We start from the raw sequence: 15,605 nt of genomic DNA, 5'->3' as shown, positions 1-15,605 counted from the left end.
CATACTGAATAAAGTACTGATAGTGATAAATGCTAACAAGAAAAGCAAAATGTGTGTGTGTGTGTGTATGTGTATGTAAGTATGGAGGTGTAGGAATATGGAGTTTTAGATTGGGTTGCCAAGGAAGACTTCATGGATATTCTTCTGAGTAAGGATCTGAAGGGTATGAAAGATCCAGTCATGTGGATTTCTTTGGACAGAATATTTCAAGCAAAGGAAAATAAATATGGAGGACTAAGGTGGTGTTTATCTAGAACATTCAAGAAACTTTACAGAGAGGCCTGAACAGTGAAAGTGAGGGAAAAAGGAGTCCAGGTACAGGAGATGAGCAGCTCATGTGGACTCTGGAGTCCATCAGCAGGGCTTTGGCTTGCATTTCCAGTGAGGTGGAAGCTGATGTAAGATTTTGAGGAAAGGACTGAAAACATCGGATGTCTCTACACAGGTTCTCCCTCAATTTTCCCATTCATTGAGAAAATATTTAAGGGGGAAGAATGGTAGATGGGAGACTCATTAATATTTTATTTATAATACTAATGTAGGCAAAAACAGAATGCAGATTAGACTCAGAAAGTAGCATAAGAATTGCATGGAAGGGAATGTTTTCAAGGTAGATTATGTGAGTCACCAGTGTGATACAAGGTATAGGAGAAAAAGGGCAGTTAAGGATGATTTCAAGATATTTGAACTAAACAATTGGAAGAATGGAGTCCTCATTTCCTGAGATGGGAAAGATCAATAAAGGCATACTTAGGAGGGAGGGGTCAGTGGGAGACATATGAGGAGTTAAGTTTGGGCCTTTAGGTTTATAGCAGAAAATCTATTGGAAAACAACTACTTCCCATGCCCTTCTCCAGTAATATGTTAGCTCAGGCCAACATCACCTCTCCATGGATTATTGAAATAATTCCTGATTAATGTTTTCTTTTCTTTCTTTCTTTTTTTTTTTTTTCCATTCTTGCCTCCTACAATGAAGTCTCTCAGCTCTCAGTGGCAGTTAGTGTGAAAAATGTATGAAGTGAGTCAGATCATGTCAGTCCTACTGCTCAAGACCCTCTCATGGCTTCTAAACTCATTCACCATGAAAGGTTTTACCCTGGTCTCTTTTGTTTGGCCAACAAAAAACTCTCTGATTTCTTTCCACCCTCTCCACTCATCCCATTCCCCACTCTAAACCCTTCCTGTTCTTCCAACCCTTCAACCACATGTCCAAGGCCTTTGTGTTTGCTATTTCCATTGCTCGCTATGTTCTTCACCAAACGCCTCAAGGCTTGCTTCCTTAATTTTTTGTCAGGTCTTTGCTCACATGTAACCTTAACAGAGTCAGCTTCCCTGATAGTTTTTTTCATAAAATATCAAGTTTCTCCATCCTTAATTAACCGAATAGTTAATTACTTTAATCTTGCTTATTTTAAAGCATTTAGTAATTTTTTAAAAATTTTATTTAACATACAATTTTACATGGTTATTTGGCACCAGGCACAGTTCTAAGATTTTTATAAATATTCATTCCTTCAATTTTCATAACCCGTCAGTGAGTAGGTTAGTCTCTCCTTTTATAGAGAAGGTAATAGAAGTATAAAGAGCTTATGTAATTTCTCCAAGATGAGATATCTAGAAAATGGTGGAATCAAGGCTGTCTTTATCTCTGTTTATTTATTTACCATATTCCCACCATGCTATTATAATATTTGTTTACTTATTTGTCATATCTCTACCATACTGTCTATTATATCTGTTTACTTATTTATCATCTCTGTTCCCCTATTAAAATGCAAGCTCCTTGAGAGGAGAAATTTTGTTTTTGTCACTGCTGTATCAACAGGGCCTAGAAGAGAGATCCATACATAAAAATATTTATGGAATGAGTAGAAACAGAGACACTTTATCACAAGAGAATGTATGAGTAATAATGATGGTACTTAGACACATGAAAATTGTTCAGAGATATTCACTGCTTCCATTGAGGTTTCCAAGCCTCCACGACTTTGAGTTAGGAACCACTGAACTACACAAATATAAACTGTTTTATTTGCTATGAATATAGTTAGCATAATGTTCAACAGATCAGACTTTGAAGCATTTAGAACAAGTCTGCTTTTGATCTAACCCCAGCTCTGATACCTACTAGCTTTGTGACCTTGGGCAAGTTACCTAATCTCCCTGTACTACCTACAAATTTTAATTGAAGAAAATTGTAATAACTTACCTTACAAGTCACTGAAAGAAACAGTGGGTTTATGCACATAAAGAACTTGGCAAATAATGCCAAGTACCTGGCAAATAAAAAGCATTCAGGAAATGTTGCTGATGAGATTATTTCTACTGTTTGGTTGTTGTTTAAAGAATATAAATTCATTTGCTCAGTAGAGGCTTATCTTACTGAGAAAATAATGGAGATTTCCCTCCTTCTAAATTTGTATATCATAATTAACATTCTTTGACTGAACTATTTCTCATTGCCCACCTCACACAGGCTATTTGTCATTACATAATGTAAATAAAATGGGTGTGCACAAATATTTTCTTTTTTATATATTTAGTTAGCTACAAATCTAAAAATATCTATTGAAATTGATCTTTTGTTCTGTGTGTTCTTTTGAAAAATTTCTCTTATGTGTGAGGAAAGACCAAATTTTTAGGATTGGTGTAAAATCCCTTAACTTTCTTTGTAGTTACATGCTTACATACATAACTATACACATGTGTGTACGTTAAATATGCCTGAAGGACCAGTGGTGTAATCTTACTGTATTTATTCAGTTTGGTACCTGGCCTTCAATATCCTTTATAGATGTCCATATTGGTATATGGGGCGCCTGGGTGGCTCAGTCGGTTAAGCGGACAACTTCGGCTCAGGTCATGATCTCGCAGTTCCTGAGTTTGAGCTCCATGTGAGGTTCTGTGCTGACAGCTTGGAGCCTGGAACCTGCTTCAGATTCTGTGTCTCCCTCTCTCTCTCTGTCCCTCCCCTGCTCACGCTCTGTCTTTCTGTCTCTCAAAAATAACAAATAAACATTAAAATTTTTGTTTAAATTAAAAAAATAAATAAGAAGATGTCAATATTGGTATAAATTTATAGAGTTCTATTTTATATTGACATTTTATGTTGTAAAAAACTTCAGTCTATTACTGATCTCAAATAGTGTAGAACAATATGAACTCATATAACTGCATGTTATTGACATAGAATTAAGAAACAGGAATATACATACGCACATATCCAACTAGAAGATATAATTGGAATTTGGAATCATGTGGTTGGTAAACTGAGATATGTGTATCAGTGGGGGAAAAGAGAGGGAAAATAAGATCAGAGGTAAATGACAGGATTAGTTCATAAAGGTATGTTTCAGCTAGAAGTTGAACTCATACTGAAGGCCCTTATAGGTAACTTTGATTTCACAAAGTGGGCCACTTGATCTTAGTTTAGTCAATTATTGCATACAAATAACAGAAATGCTGCCATTTAGGAAGAAGATGGCTGGGTTGGTTAAAATGCAAAACCCAACCATGTTAAATGTTTTTAATGTCACATATATATAAAATAACATACATATAAAGGCTAAAAATTAAAGAATGGAAAAAGACATACTATGAAACACTAAAAAAGGCAACATGTATAGATATATTAATATAGCTCATGTAATAGACTTATAGGTAAAGCTCATTATTAGAAATACGAGAGATGCTTCATATTGAAAAATAATTCAACAGAAACATAAAACATCCAAATTCGTACACACCTAAAAATGTGACTTCAAGCCATGTCGAGTAAAATCTGACAAAATTAGAAGAAAAACAGAAATTTTTACATTTGCAGGAAATTTTGCAATACTTTCAGCAGTAACGGAACAAGTAGAAAAATACAAGTATTAACAGCACACAGTATTGATCAACATGATTGCAAATTTGAACTAATGGATATGTAAAGAATCCTAATCTTCTAAACTGCACTATGCACATTTTTCAAGCTTAATACATAAAACATAAACAAAACAATGACCATATGCCAGGTGTAAAGCTTGTTTCAATAAATTTCAAAATTGAAGTTCTACAGAACACTTAATCTGAGAACAATAAAATAAAGCATGAAATCATTAGCTAAAGGTAATTATAAAATTCCATATTTCCTTAAATAAAACAGTAAATTTCTAAGTAATTTAGAATCAAAGAAGAAATTATAATTAACATTGAAAATTATTCATGAACAAATAATAATAGCACACAAAATGCTACGTATCAACACTCCTTCATGTTCAAAGAGAATTGTTGTTTTAAATGCATATATTAGTAGAGAAGAAAACCTAAAAATCAATTCGAAATTTAGAGGGGTGCTTGGGTGGCTCAGTTGGTTAAGGGTCTGACTTGAATTCAGCTCAGGTCATACTGGGTGTGAAGCCTACTTAAAAAAGAAAAAAAAAAAGAAACAAACAAATAGCTATTTAAATCTTAAAAAGTAGAAGAAAAAAGATAATGAAAGAACAGAAGTTAGTAAAGAGAAAAAAAAAAAACATATACTAAAATAATCAGCAAAGGCAAAATTGTTTTTTGTGAAAACACTTCAAACTTCTTAACTCTTATGAAACTATTAAAAGAATAAAAGAGGGGCGCCTGGGTGGCTCAGTGGGTTGAGCGTCCGACTTCCGCTCAGGTCATGATCTCCCAGTCCATGAGTTCAAGCCCCATGTTGGGCCCTGTGCTGACAGCTCAGAGCCTGGAGCCTGCTTCAGATTCTGTGTCTCCCTCTCTATTTCTGTCCCTACCATCCTTGTGCTCTGTCTCTCTCTGTCTCAAAGATAAATAAACATTTAAATTATTTAAAAAAAAGAAGAAGAAGAAGAAGAAAAGGGAGGGATGCCCTGGTGGCTCAGTCAGTTAAGCATCAGACTTTTGATCTCAGCTCAGGTCATGATCTCAATATTCATGAGTTCTAACCCATGCTCTGCTCTGACAGTGGGGAGTCTGCTTGGAATTCTGTCTCTCCCCCTCTCTGCCCATCCCTTATAAGCACGCACATGGTCTCTCTATCTCTCAAAATAAATAAACTTAAAAACAGAAAAAAAATAAAAAATAAAAGAATAAAAGAGAAAGGCACAAATAACGGTATCAGTAATGAATGGGAGGGATGACTTGTAAGTCATCCAGACAATAATATTTTATCATGGTAAGTATTATATTATGTATATATGCATTATATGTAATACATAATAATAACATTAAGGTTAAATTCATGCAAATTAACTTGCAAATTTAAGTGAAATTGAATAATTCTAAAGACAAAAGTAACCAATATTGACAAAATATGAAATGAAAATAGGAGTACTTCTATTGAAATGCAAGTATGTGTAGGCATTATTAAAAATTTTTTTATTAAAAACTTTTCACAAAGGAGACCTGTGCTTAGATTACTTCCCCAGAAATTTCTACTAAAATCTTAAAAAAAATAGATAATGCCATTTTTCCACAAATTTTTCCAGAACATAGAAAAGAACACTCACTATTTTTATGAAGCCAGGCTTTGGAACCCAAACTTGAAATATATTATTTTTTTTTAAAATAACCTTTACACAGCAATCTATTCATTAATTAGATGCAAACATTTTAGACTAATATATTAAGTCAAATCTAGTAAATATTTTTAAAGGATACTATTGTTTTACTATCCTGTGTCTATTTTAGAAATGCAAGTTTACTTTAAGATTTGAAAAAAACAATTGATGAAATCATCACATTTACATAACAGAAGAGAAAGAAAATCGTGCAATCAACAGAAGATATGGCGAAAGAATTTGATAAAATCAACAACTGTTCATGATAAATTACAAAACAACTTATGGACCAGAACTTTCTTATTATGATAAAGGATGTCACAGCATTTTACAAACATCATACTTGATAAGTTAATTTAAAATGGTATGTAGGAAAACACTAAGAATAATGAAGAAGACAATTTTTAGAAAATTGGAAGAACTCACTCTAATTGATTTTTAGACATATAATAAAGTTATGGTAATTATGACATTGCACCATAAAATAAGGATAGACAAATAATTCAACAATATATAAACAGAGAGCCCAGTCACTAATGCACACATACAGGGACAGGATGTAAAATAAATTTGACACTGTACGACAGCTGGGAAAGGGTGGTCTTTTCAATAAATGGTGCTGGGACACTTGGAAATCTGTGTAGAAGAGACGTGACCATTACTTCAGACCATACACAAAAGCAACTTGAGATAAATTATAGATCTAATTGTAATCTTAAAATAAAATATAGTTTTGGGATGCCTGGGTGGCTCAGTCAGTTAAGCATCCAACTTCAGCTCAGGTCATGATCTCGCAGTTGGTGGGTTCGAGCCCACAGTTCTGTGCTGACAGTGTCAGATTCTGTACTTCCCTCTCTCTCTGTCCCTTCCTGTTCACACTCTGTCTCTCTCTCTCAATAAATAAATAAATATTCAAAAGAATAAAAAATCTATAGTTGCCAAATGTACTGTACAAAACTGTCTTCATGTTATTAGAGTAGGTTATTTATTATTTTATTTTATATTTTCATTTAAAGTGTTTTAAATGCAAGAATATTTAGGTCCCACTGAGAAAAGATGTGTTGAGGAGTATCTTCAAAAATGAGGAGGGAGCCAGCAATTGAGAACAAATTTCAATGATGCCCCCAGAGGAAGAATGAGAGTGAAAGTTGACAAAGGAAATAAACCATTGTGGAGAATTTAGGAGGTAGTTTGAAACAAGTTTGATAACTGATTGAAGATGAGAAGGTGAGGCAGAGGTAGGAAGTCGTTAAGAATGATTCCTAGGTCCTGAGTGTATGTCTGGACAGTATTAATTGCTAGAAATATTAATAAATAGATTACTGTTATGTGCTGGCCTGAATGCAGAGAATGAGACACACAAATTCAGTAATCCTATGTTATTTGCAAACTGTTGAAAGTGAGCTTCAGGCTGAAATCATGAGAATAGAATTCCTAAACCAGAAATACCATATAGACTGGACTCCAGTAAACTAAAGGAATGGTATGGTACCATTATTGTAGAAAGACATTCCAATTCAGCTTGCAACGTGGATCTTATCAATAATCAAGTTTCTTTACAGTATAAATAAAAAGAGAACACAAAAAGAGTAAAAATGATTCTTCTGGGAAGCAGTCGTGTTTAATTAGCTCTTTATAAGTGGTGTAATAATTGGCAGCATTCAAATTGCTGACAGCTTCTCTTTCTCACTTCTTTCTTTTACTCCCTTCTTCTTTTCTCTTGCTCCTTTTAAAGGAAGATCAAAGCCTTTATAGCCTTTATAGCTGAGTGAATGCTAATGGTGCATACATTTATTTGAAAAGCTTTAAGCCCTTGAAAATCTGCACATAACATTTTTTATTCCCAAATGTCTGTCTGTAAGTGTATTCGATACTATTAGAGGAATTATCTCTACTTTTTTTTCTCCCCTGTCCTTTTAAAAAGAAAACAAGCCTACTTTAACATCTTGGAAATGTTGATTAAAATGAGAGTTACATAACCTTTTTTGACCCTCCACAAAATAGATACTTTGAACTACAGACTTGCCATAGAGTTAATGAGTCTCTTCCTCATGCATATGTACTTCCTTCCACATTGTACGTGGGATGGGGAGGGGCCTGAGCCCACCACACAAGCTTGGGAAAATGATTCAACCCTCTTGTTGGTGTATATATAACTCTGACAGGTGGGAGGTGTTGCTGCTGCAGTTTGTGAAGCAAGAATGGAATATTTTCAGTTGAACAAAAACATTTCCCGGATTCTTACAAGAACAAAATGCGTTTCCGCTTTTCTTGACATAGTAAGAATTATTCATGGCAACTTTGCAAGACTGGCTCAGAGTTCCTTCAGAAAATGGAAGCTGATAAATACTAGTGCTGATAGTATGGTTTTAGAGGAATCAGTTTTCTGAAATATTTATAATGTTTAATTTGGGGTTTATGGATATGGATGTTCCCTATAATGGGATACTCAGTTTTGTTGACTCTTATGCTTAGTCAAATTTCAACGGACACTATGTGTACTTGTATACTTTGTCTGAGACACGCATAGTCTTAAGTTACTAGCTGCTATTGCTGTTATTGTAGTTAATGAAGGAGAAAGGGTGGAGGTGGAGAAAATTGAGAATTTAAAATACCTATAGCACTCTGTGACTTAAGGAAGCTGTACTACCGTTCCTGGTAACATTTCACATTTTTGGTAACCTCACAGAGTGAAGAGTGGCCACATCGCATTAAATGGCACTTCATTAATTACAAACACACAAGCAAATGTTTAGTATGGCTAACCTAAATCTTCCACTTGTTCAAAACCTGGAGAAGCCTTAACATACCTCGTCCTTGGGGTGCCTGGGTGGCTCAGTTGGTTAAGCATCTGCCTCTTGATTTCAGCTCAAGTCTTGATCTCAGGGTTCTTGAGTTTGAGTCCCGCATGGGGCTCTGCGCTGACAGTGAGGAGATTGCTTGGGATGCTCTTTTTCCCTCTCTCTCTGCCTCTCCCCCCCCCAATGCACGCGTGTGTGTTTGTTTTCCCCCCCCCCCCCCCCCCCCCCCCCCCCAAAAAAAATAAGTAAAACTTAAAACAAACAAGCCTGGTCTTTCTCCTATCTAAGAATATACTGCACAACATACCAGTTTACACAACAGAGTATTAAAAAGGAAAAAGTCTTTCACCTGAGTCCCCACAGTATTGAAAACCAACTTCTCCCAAAATCTAATATGAGACAGATTCAAGAACACCTGTGCAGGGCAAGCAAAGGAAGGGGGCAAACTCCTTTATGGCTCTTGGCTCTTAATGCCTTCACTTTCTAAAACTATAATAGGGGATAAAATAGAAAGGGTGGGACCAATGAAAATTTGGAGGATTTCTTTAGAATAAGATTACCATACATCTTAGATTCCCGCCCCCCCCCCCCCCCCCCCCAGCCAAACGCACACACCACAAACACACACGCAAAGCTAGCAGAGACCAGGAGATTTTCCTTTGAAAGGAGTGCAGAATTTTGACAGTTTTACAGTACTGAATATGTTACCATAAAAAAAAAGTATACTATGATTTGAGACCGGTAGGGGGATTAAAGTCACAAAAGGCGTTTTATTATCTGAGAATATCCAGAAAAATCTCTCAATTGTATTCAAAAATAATTAATTCAGAAATTTAAGCAGGAGAGTCTCATCTTCCGTTCTATTCTTGTTGAGCAATGTTTGTTATTTAATATATGAATATTTCTAGGGGTCTCTATGGTAACAAAGAAATGTTTTGGCAGTGATTGGAGTGGTTCAGATGATTGAAAGGGTGATAAGAATTATTATTTTTAAAAATTCCAGGCCCCCTGCCAATATTTTAAAAACCTGTCCCTCTCCAAGCTTAGGATTTTATTTAACCACAAATTTTTAAAAAGGAAGAACTCCCTCGGTGGAGAAGCCTACTTTATAATGAGGACACTTCTGAAGCATTTTGCAATATGTTGGCAAAGAATTAAAGTGTTTATTCTTTGTTAAGTTTAGACTGATAACTGATTAATAAACAGTATAATAATTAATTCTCACTAAGTACTTAAAATGTGTCAAAGCTCAGAACTCAGCTCTTTATATGGGTTGTCTCATAAACTCACAACAACAATGCCCAGTGACTTCCCTTACCGTTATCACCCTCTTCACTTAACTGAGGAAACTCGGGAATAAGAAGTTAGTTAGGTGAATTCCTTAAGGTCATACAGAATTAAAATTTTATTTAATCTAACAGAAGACCCTATGTTTTTTATTATTTTGCTGTCACTCTGTCTCATGTTTCAATGTTCCAAACATAGCCTGGTTGGAGTATCCAGGAATTCTAATAAAATAAATGTGTGCTTGTTCTGTAAATTTGTGCACATGTGGTGTGTATTTGGGTGGAGTGTGTGTATGTGTGTGTGTGTTTCCATAAATCCTACAGTTTTCTACCCATCTGAATTAATCCTTCCTGTCAAGACCCTGTAGGATCACTTTTCTTCTATATGAGTTTATCCAGAGCAAAAGCAGACATCTCAAACACCTATCTCTTAAAGGTGAAATTTGTTACTCATATATAAAAGGATAATTATTACAGAGCACCCCATAGAGCAAGATCAAGTCCCAGTCCGTGCTGTCTCAGAAACCTGTTGGTTTTGTTTGTTTGTTTGTTTGTTTAGCTCCTTTCTTTTCTTGCCATTGTTGCACGGCTCTTGCCCATTCTCCTGGCCTTTGGAGTCTGCTCGAGTATGCTGCTGAATGGGTCTAATGTCTGTGTGTGGCTGGCCAAGGCCAGGCTGGGTGTGCTATTTGTTTTGAGGCTCCACCTCTCACAGCACATAGGAGGGAGCAGGGGCACCTTCTAATGGCAAATCCAATAATCTAATCTAAAACATGAGTCTTCTGCTCCTTCCAGGTCTACCAGCATCCTGTGAAACACCTATTTACCAGTTAGGGAAAGGTCATCCTTCCTCTGGTAAGCAAAGCCCTGCATCCTGGTATAGCCAGAAGTAGGGAACACAGGTCAGATGCCATCATCGGGGGTGTGTACTTGTGTAGTGAAGACCTCGCTTGAATATATGCAGCAGCTACATATGCAGACTAAAGCAGCTAAAAAAGATGAGAACCTCATGTCTCAGAAGCTTTATATTTCTGGTTACCAACACAATCAACGGTAATACCTCATAGTTAGAGAGCGCTAGGTGGAAAATATGAAACCAGGCTGGTTGATGGAAATATTTGGGAAAAAAATACAATATGCTTCCTTCGATTCCTCCTGCCCATTTCTAGAAAGGGCGTTCCATTTTTAGATCTTTTATTCTTCTTCCAGCTTACGAATTCTCAACTCTGGCTGGGTATCAGAATCACCTGGAGAACTTGGAAAACAACTGATCTTCAGGTTCAACTCCAGAGCAGTTAGATCAGAAACTCGAAGAGTGGGACCTAGGCATGTATAGTTTTGTAAGTGCTTCAGGTGATTCCAAAGAGGAAAGTTGAGAATCACTGTTGATATGAATAAATAATTGAGCCGTGAAGTAGTGTAAGGATAAAACCATGCAATCTGCTCCTTTCCTTCAACCCATACCTCACTGTAATGAGTTTGCAGGACTTACATTATTGAAAACATAAAAGGTTCACTTTATTATTTCAAAAATTTTAACTATGGAATTTAACTCAAGTCAATTATTATCTTCCTTCAACAAGATTATCAAAATCGTTAAGTCTAGGATATTGCTAATCAATTGAATAATGTATTTTAGCTAGTACGATTTCTTTTTCTAGAAAGTTCTAGCAAAGTAGCAGCAAATGGGCATTATCTGGGTAACAAGAGCAGCTTTTCACTACATTAAGGTTCCTGACGAAATTATTAGGCCTAGAACAGCCTCTTTTTTTAAGTTTTAATTATAATAATTACTATAAAGAAAAACAAAGGAAGTTTAGCATCAAATCAATAAATAGTTCCCTTTGAGAAATAACTTTTTAATAATTCATAAGTGATCCATCTGCAGAAGATATAATGGTACAAATAACAATGCCATCACTAGGCCTCAGTAGTATCATAGTATATCAGCAAACCACAGTTAACAGAGCAAATATTTTTGGCTATAGAGAGGTAGGCTCTCCAAACACAAATTAATCTCCTTAATGGATTTTCCTTACCTTCATGAAAAATGCATTATGGGCTCTTAAGTCACACTCAACACATTGTTAGGGTTTTATATGATGTGGGGTTGGCACAAAGATGATTTTTCTTTCACACTGTGGGTAAAAAAAACAATGAGCTGGGTGGTTTGGAGCCAGACTATTTAATCACTAGCAAAGGCTGGTTACTAAGAGAAGCTGTATTATTCTTAAGCTCCCTCTTTCTGCAAAAGCCCCTCAAAGTTTGTTGAGAGGTTAAAAGAAAGTGTATTAATGGGCTTAACATTTGTGAAATTTTAAAAGTATCCCAAAACTTGTCCCAGTTGACCTCTTTATTAATTGTTCTAATTTTTTAAAAAGCTGAATAAAGAAAAGTTATCCCAACACAACTGCTTCTGTTCATGCCCAGCCTCTCTTTGAAAATTTTTGTTATTTCTGGGTGTCATTTCCTATGCATGCCTTTACTGGCAGAGATGTGATACGTAGATTCACATTTATTCAGGACTGAATGGCCACATTAACCAGGTCACATGCATTAAGTAACTAAGTTTATCCTGTCTCAGATACATAAAGATGGGCAAGGAAACTTCACTGCCATGCTCCTTAGGGTGTTAATTGGACGCACAGCCACGAGAGTTTGGTAAGAACATTGAAAGGGTAGACGTGCGGCACTCAAAAGCCTAGGGCCACATTTGAGTTTTATGGCGCAATCTGCCTTGTCTTTAGTTTTCTGTTTCAGTGTGTAAAACTGTTTCCAAACTACTGACTTTTATTTTCTTTTAAGAAGAGGTCAACAATCAGCCTTCACATGGTTCAGATTAGTCAACATAGATCAGAGCTGAACTCACGCCCTGGAAGTGAACATAACTTTTCCTGGGAGAAATCACCTGGTGGGCAGAACCTTGAGGTGAGAGCATTGTTACAGCTGTGCAGAACATTCCTCTTTGAAATGGTGTTCAGGAGCACACCGAGAGTGCAGCTCGAGATCTTTCAATAATCATTGCTACTGCCTGATGGTACTGTTTCTAAGGATCTGGATTTAAAAATCATTGACGGCCATGTCAAGGATTCATAGGATCCATGAATTTTAAGCAGTGTGCTTTCCAAATGTATCATACAAAGAAATGGCATTACTCAGTTATTTGGGGTTGTCAACCTGTAACATGACCATTTCATCACAAAACTAAGTGAAGAAGAGTTAAGAGGGTCTTTCAATTTTTTTTAATGTTTATTCATTTTTGAGAGACAGAAAGAGAACGTGAGTGAGGGAGGGGGAGAGAGAAGGAGACACAGACTTGGAAGAAGGGTTCAGGCTCTGAGCTGTCAGCACAGAGACTGATGTGGGGCTCGAATCCATGAACCGTGAGATCATGACCTGAGCTGAAGTCAGACACTCTACCAACTGAGCCACCCAGGTGCCCCTAGAAGGCCTTTTAAGATTTTATGAGCATCAACTAACAGAATGAGAACAATCATGTTTGGATTAAAAAGGGAATTTTAGTGATGGTGAACTGCTAGGACCAGGGTTCTGAGAGTCACTGTTTTAGTGTCATCATGCCGGAACTCATTTTTTCAGTTCACCGTGTGCAGCCACCCACACATTTTCTGAGAGTTTATTGCTGAACTCTTGACTCAAGCAAAGTCTAATGTGCGGTAGGGCCTTAATTTCCCAAATTTCACAGTTAATAACTTTTCCAGTTCAGAGGCTAAACATCTCTGCTCCTTTTTACAGTGAACTAAGTTGGTAAAGTAAAGCATTTTATCTCACAAACACCTGCCTAGTTGTTACTTATTTCATTTTCCAGATGAATATCTGAAAATATAGAAACGAAGTAAGTCTTTATTTTTACTCCTGCTCTGTTCCAATCCGTTGTTCCCCAGAAGAGGTGACATAAATTAGACCATGCAAATTTCTTGCTTGCAAAGAAACAAAAATTCAAGAACTCCTCACGGTGTTAATAATAAACCCAAACTTTATACAGAAGCCTGAACAACTTAGAAGAACTGATCTCTGTCTCACTGTCACCCTCTGCTTGTGCCAATGTTCACTCCTCAATCTCAGATCATTGGCTGAATAATGGTCCCCCCAAATGTCATCCACACCCTAATCCCAGGAATTTTGTGAGTATATCAGCTGACATGTAAAAGGAAGTTTGAAAATGTGATAAAATTAAGGATCTTGAGATGGATGGTTATCCTGGATTATCCAGTGGGGCCCAACATAATCACATATATTTCTAGAAGAGGGAGGCAAGACAACAGAATTGCGGAGAGATGTAAGGACGGAAGCAGATTTCAGCAAGGAGAGAAGATGATGTGATGCTGGCTTTGAAGGCGGAGGACGAGGCCAAAAGCCAAGGATTACAAGATGCCTCCAAAAGCTGTGAAAGGCAAGGAAATGAGTTTTCCCTTAAATACTCTAGAGGGAATTCAGGCCAGCTGACACTTTTTTTTTTTAATTTTAATTTTTTTAACGTTTATTTATTTTTGAGAGAGATACAGAGACAAAGAGTGAGCAGGGGAGGGGCAGAGAGAGAGGGAGACACAGGATCTGAAGCAGGCTCCAGGCTCTGAGCTGTCAGCACAGAGCTTGAGGCAGGGCTCAACTCACAGACCACAACATCATGACCTAAGCCAAAGTCAGGCGCTTAACTGACTGAGCCACCCAGGTGCCTCAGGCCAGCTGACACCTTGATGCTAGCCCAGAGAAACTGATTTTGGATTTCTGACTTCCAAAAATGGATGCCAATATGCTGAGGGTGTGTTAAGACCCTGCTTGTGTAGTAACTTGTTACAGCAGTAATAGGAAATGAATGCAGCCGTGTTGCCTTCTTTCCTTTGAAACAAACACAAAACCTCCCTGACTCAGAGGTTTGCAGTTTCTCTAGACTCTAAAATATATGGAGGAGAGTTTCTATCTCTTTTTTTACCTTTGTCTCCCGAATAAACAAGGCACTGAAGAAATATTTGTTAAATAAATGAGTGATTGGACGAGAATGTCAGAAGGTAAGCGTACGGACTTGGAACTGGTTCTAGTGTGGTTTTTCTTGCTCCACACAGGATTGATTAGAAAAGTGTAAGCAAGCAACTACCAAGTACCCAGAGTATAGGATTCACTAGATGCCTTCTAAGCTCTTATCCTCACTTTGTTTCTGTACAGAATATTCCTTACTCAAGACATATTGAGAGGAAAATGGAAACAATGGGATACGAACCATGCATCTCTCTCCAAAAGTGCTTATTCGGTTCCTGATAACTACAAACACAAGCAACCCACCCACACTACTAACCATGATATCACCAACTGCTGAGTTTCCAGAGGATGCGAGTGGTCAGGTATATCTTTGACAAGGGAAAATGTTACAAGGAGGGATTACTTCATGTTTCTCAGAAACACTGCGAATAGATCCTGATTGGTTTTATGACCCACTGACCAACTTGTGCCAAGGGTCTTCTCTTTTACCTACTCCTACAATTGTATTATATTCGTTAAATAACTTCCTATTGCTCAATTAGTCCCATCAGAAACATATTGGCCTTTCTATTAATTTTTCACACAAAATTCTTTGTACAAAATTTGCTAGCATATACTATCACTATCAGAAGGTGATGAATTTGACCTTATGTCAGTCTACAAATGATATTTTAACATATCAAGTATGAATGCCTATATGAAAATGCATATGCTATTCCTTTCTATATATTAGGAAGAGCCAAGCTTTTGGATCTTGAAGATTTCTTTTTTTTTTTTTTTTTTAAGTTTATTTATTTTGAGAGCAAGAGAGAGGGCGAGAGACCATGGGAGGGGCAGAGACAGAGGGGTTCATGCTGTCAGTGCAGGGCCTAACATGGGGCTGGATCCCATGAACTATGAGATCATAACCTGAGTCAAAATCAAGAGTTGAATGCTCAACTGACTAAGCTACCCAGGCATCCCGTATCTTG

The sequence above is a fragment of the Panthera uncia genome, chromosome B1 (assembly GCF_023721935.1).
Source record: "Panthera uncia isolate 11264 chromosome B1, Puncia_PCG_1.0, whole genome shotgun sequence".
Classification (NCBI taxonomy): domain Eukaryota; kingdom Metazoa; phylum Chordata; class Mammalia; order Carnivora; family Felidae; genus Panthera; species Panthera uncia.
Note: the sequence above shows the minus strand (reverse complement) of the source record.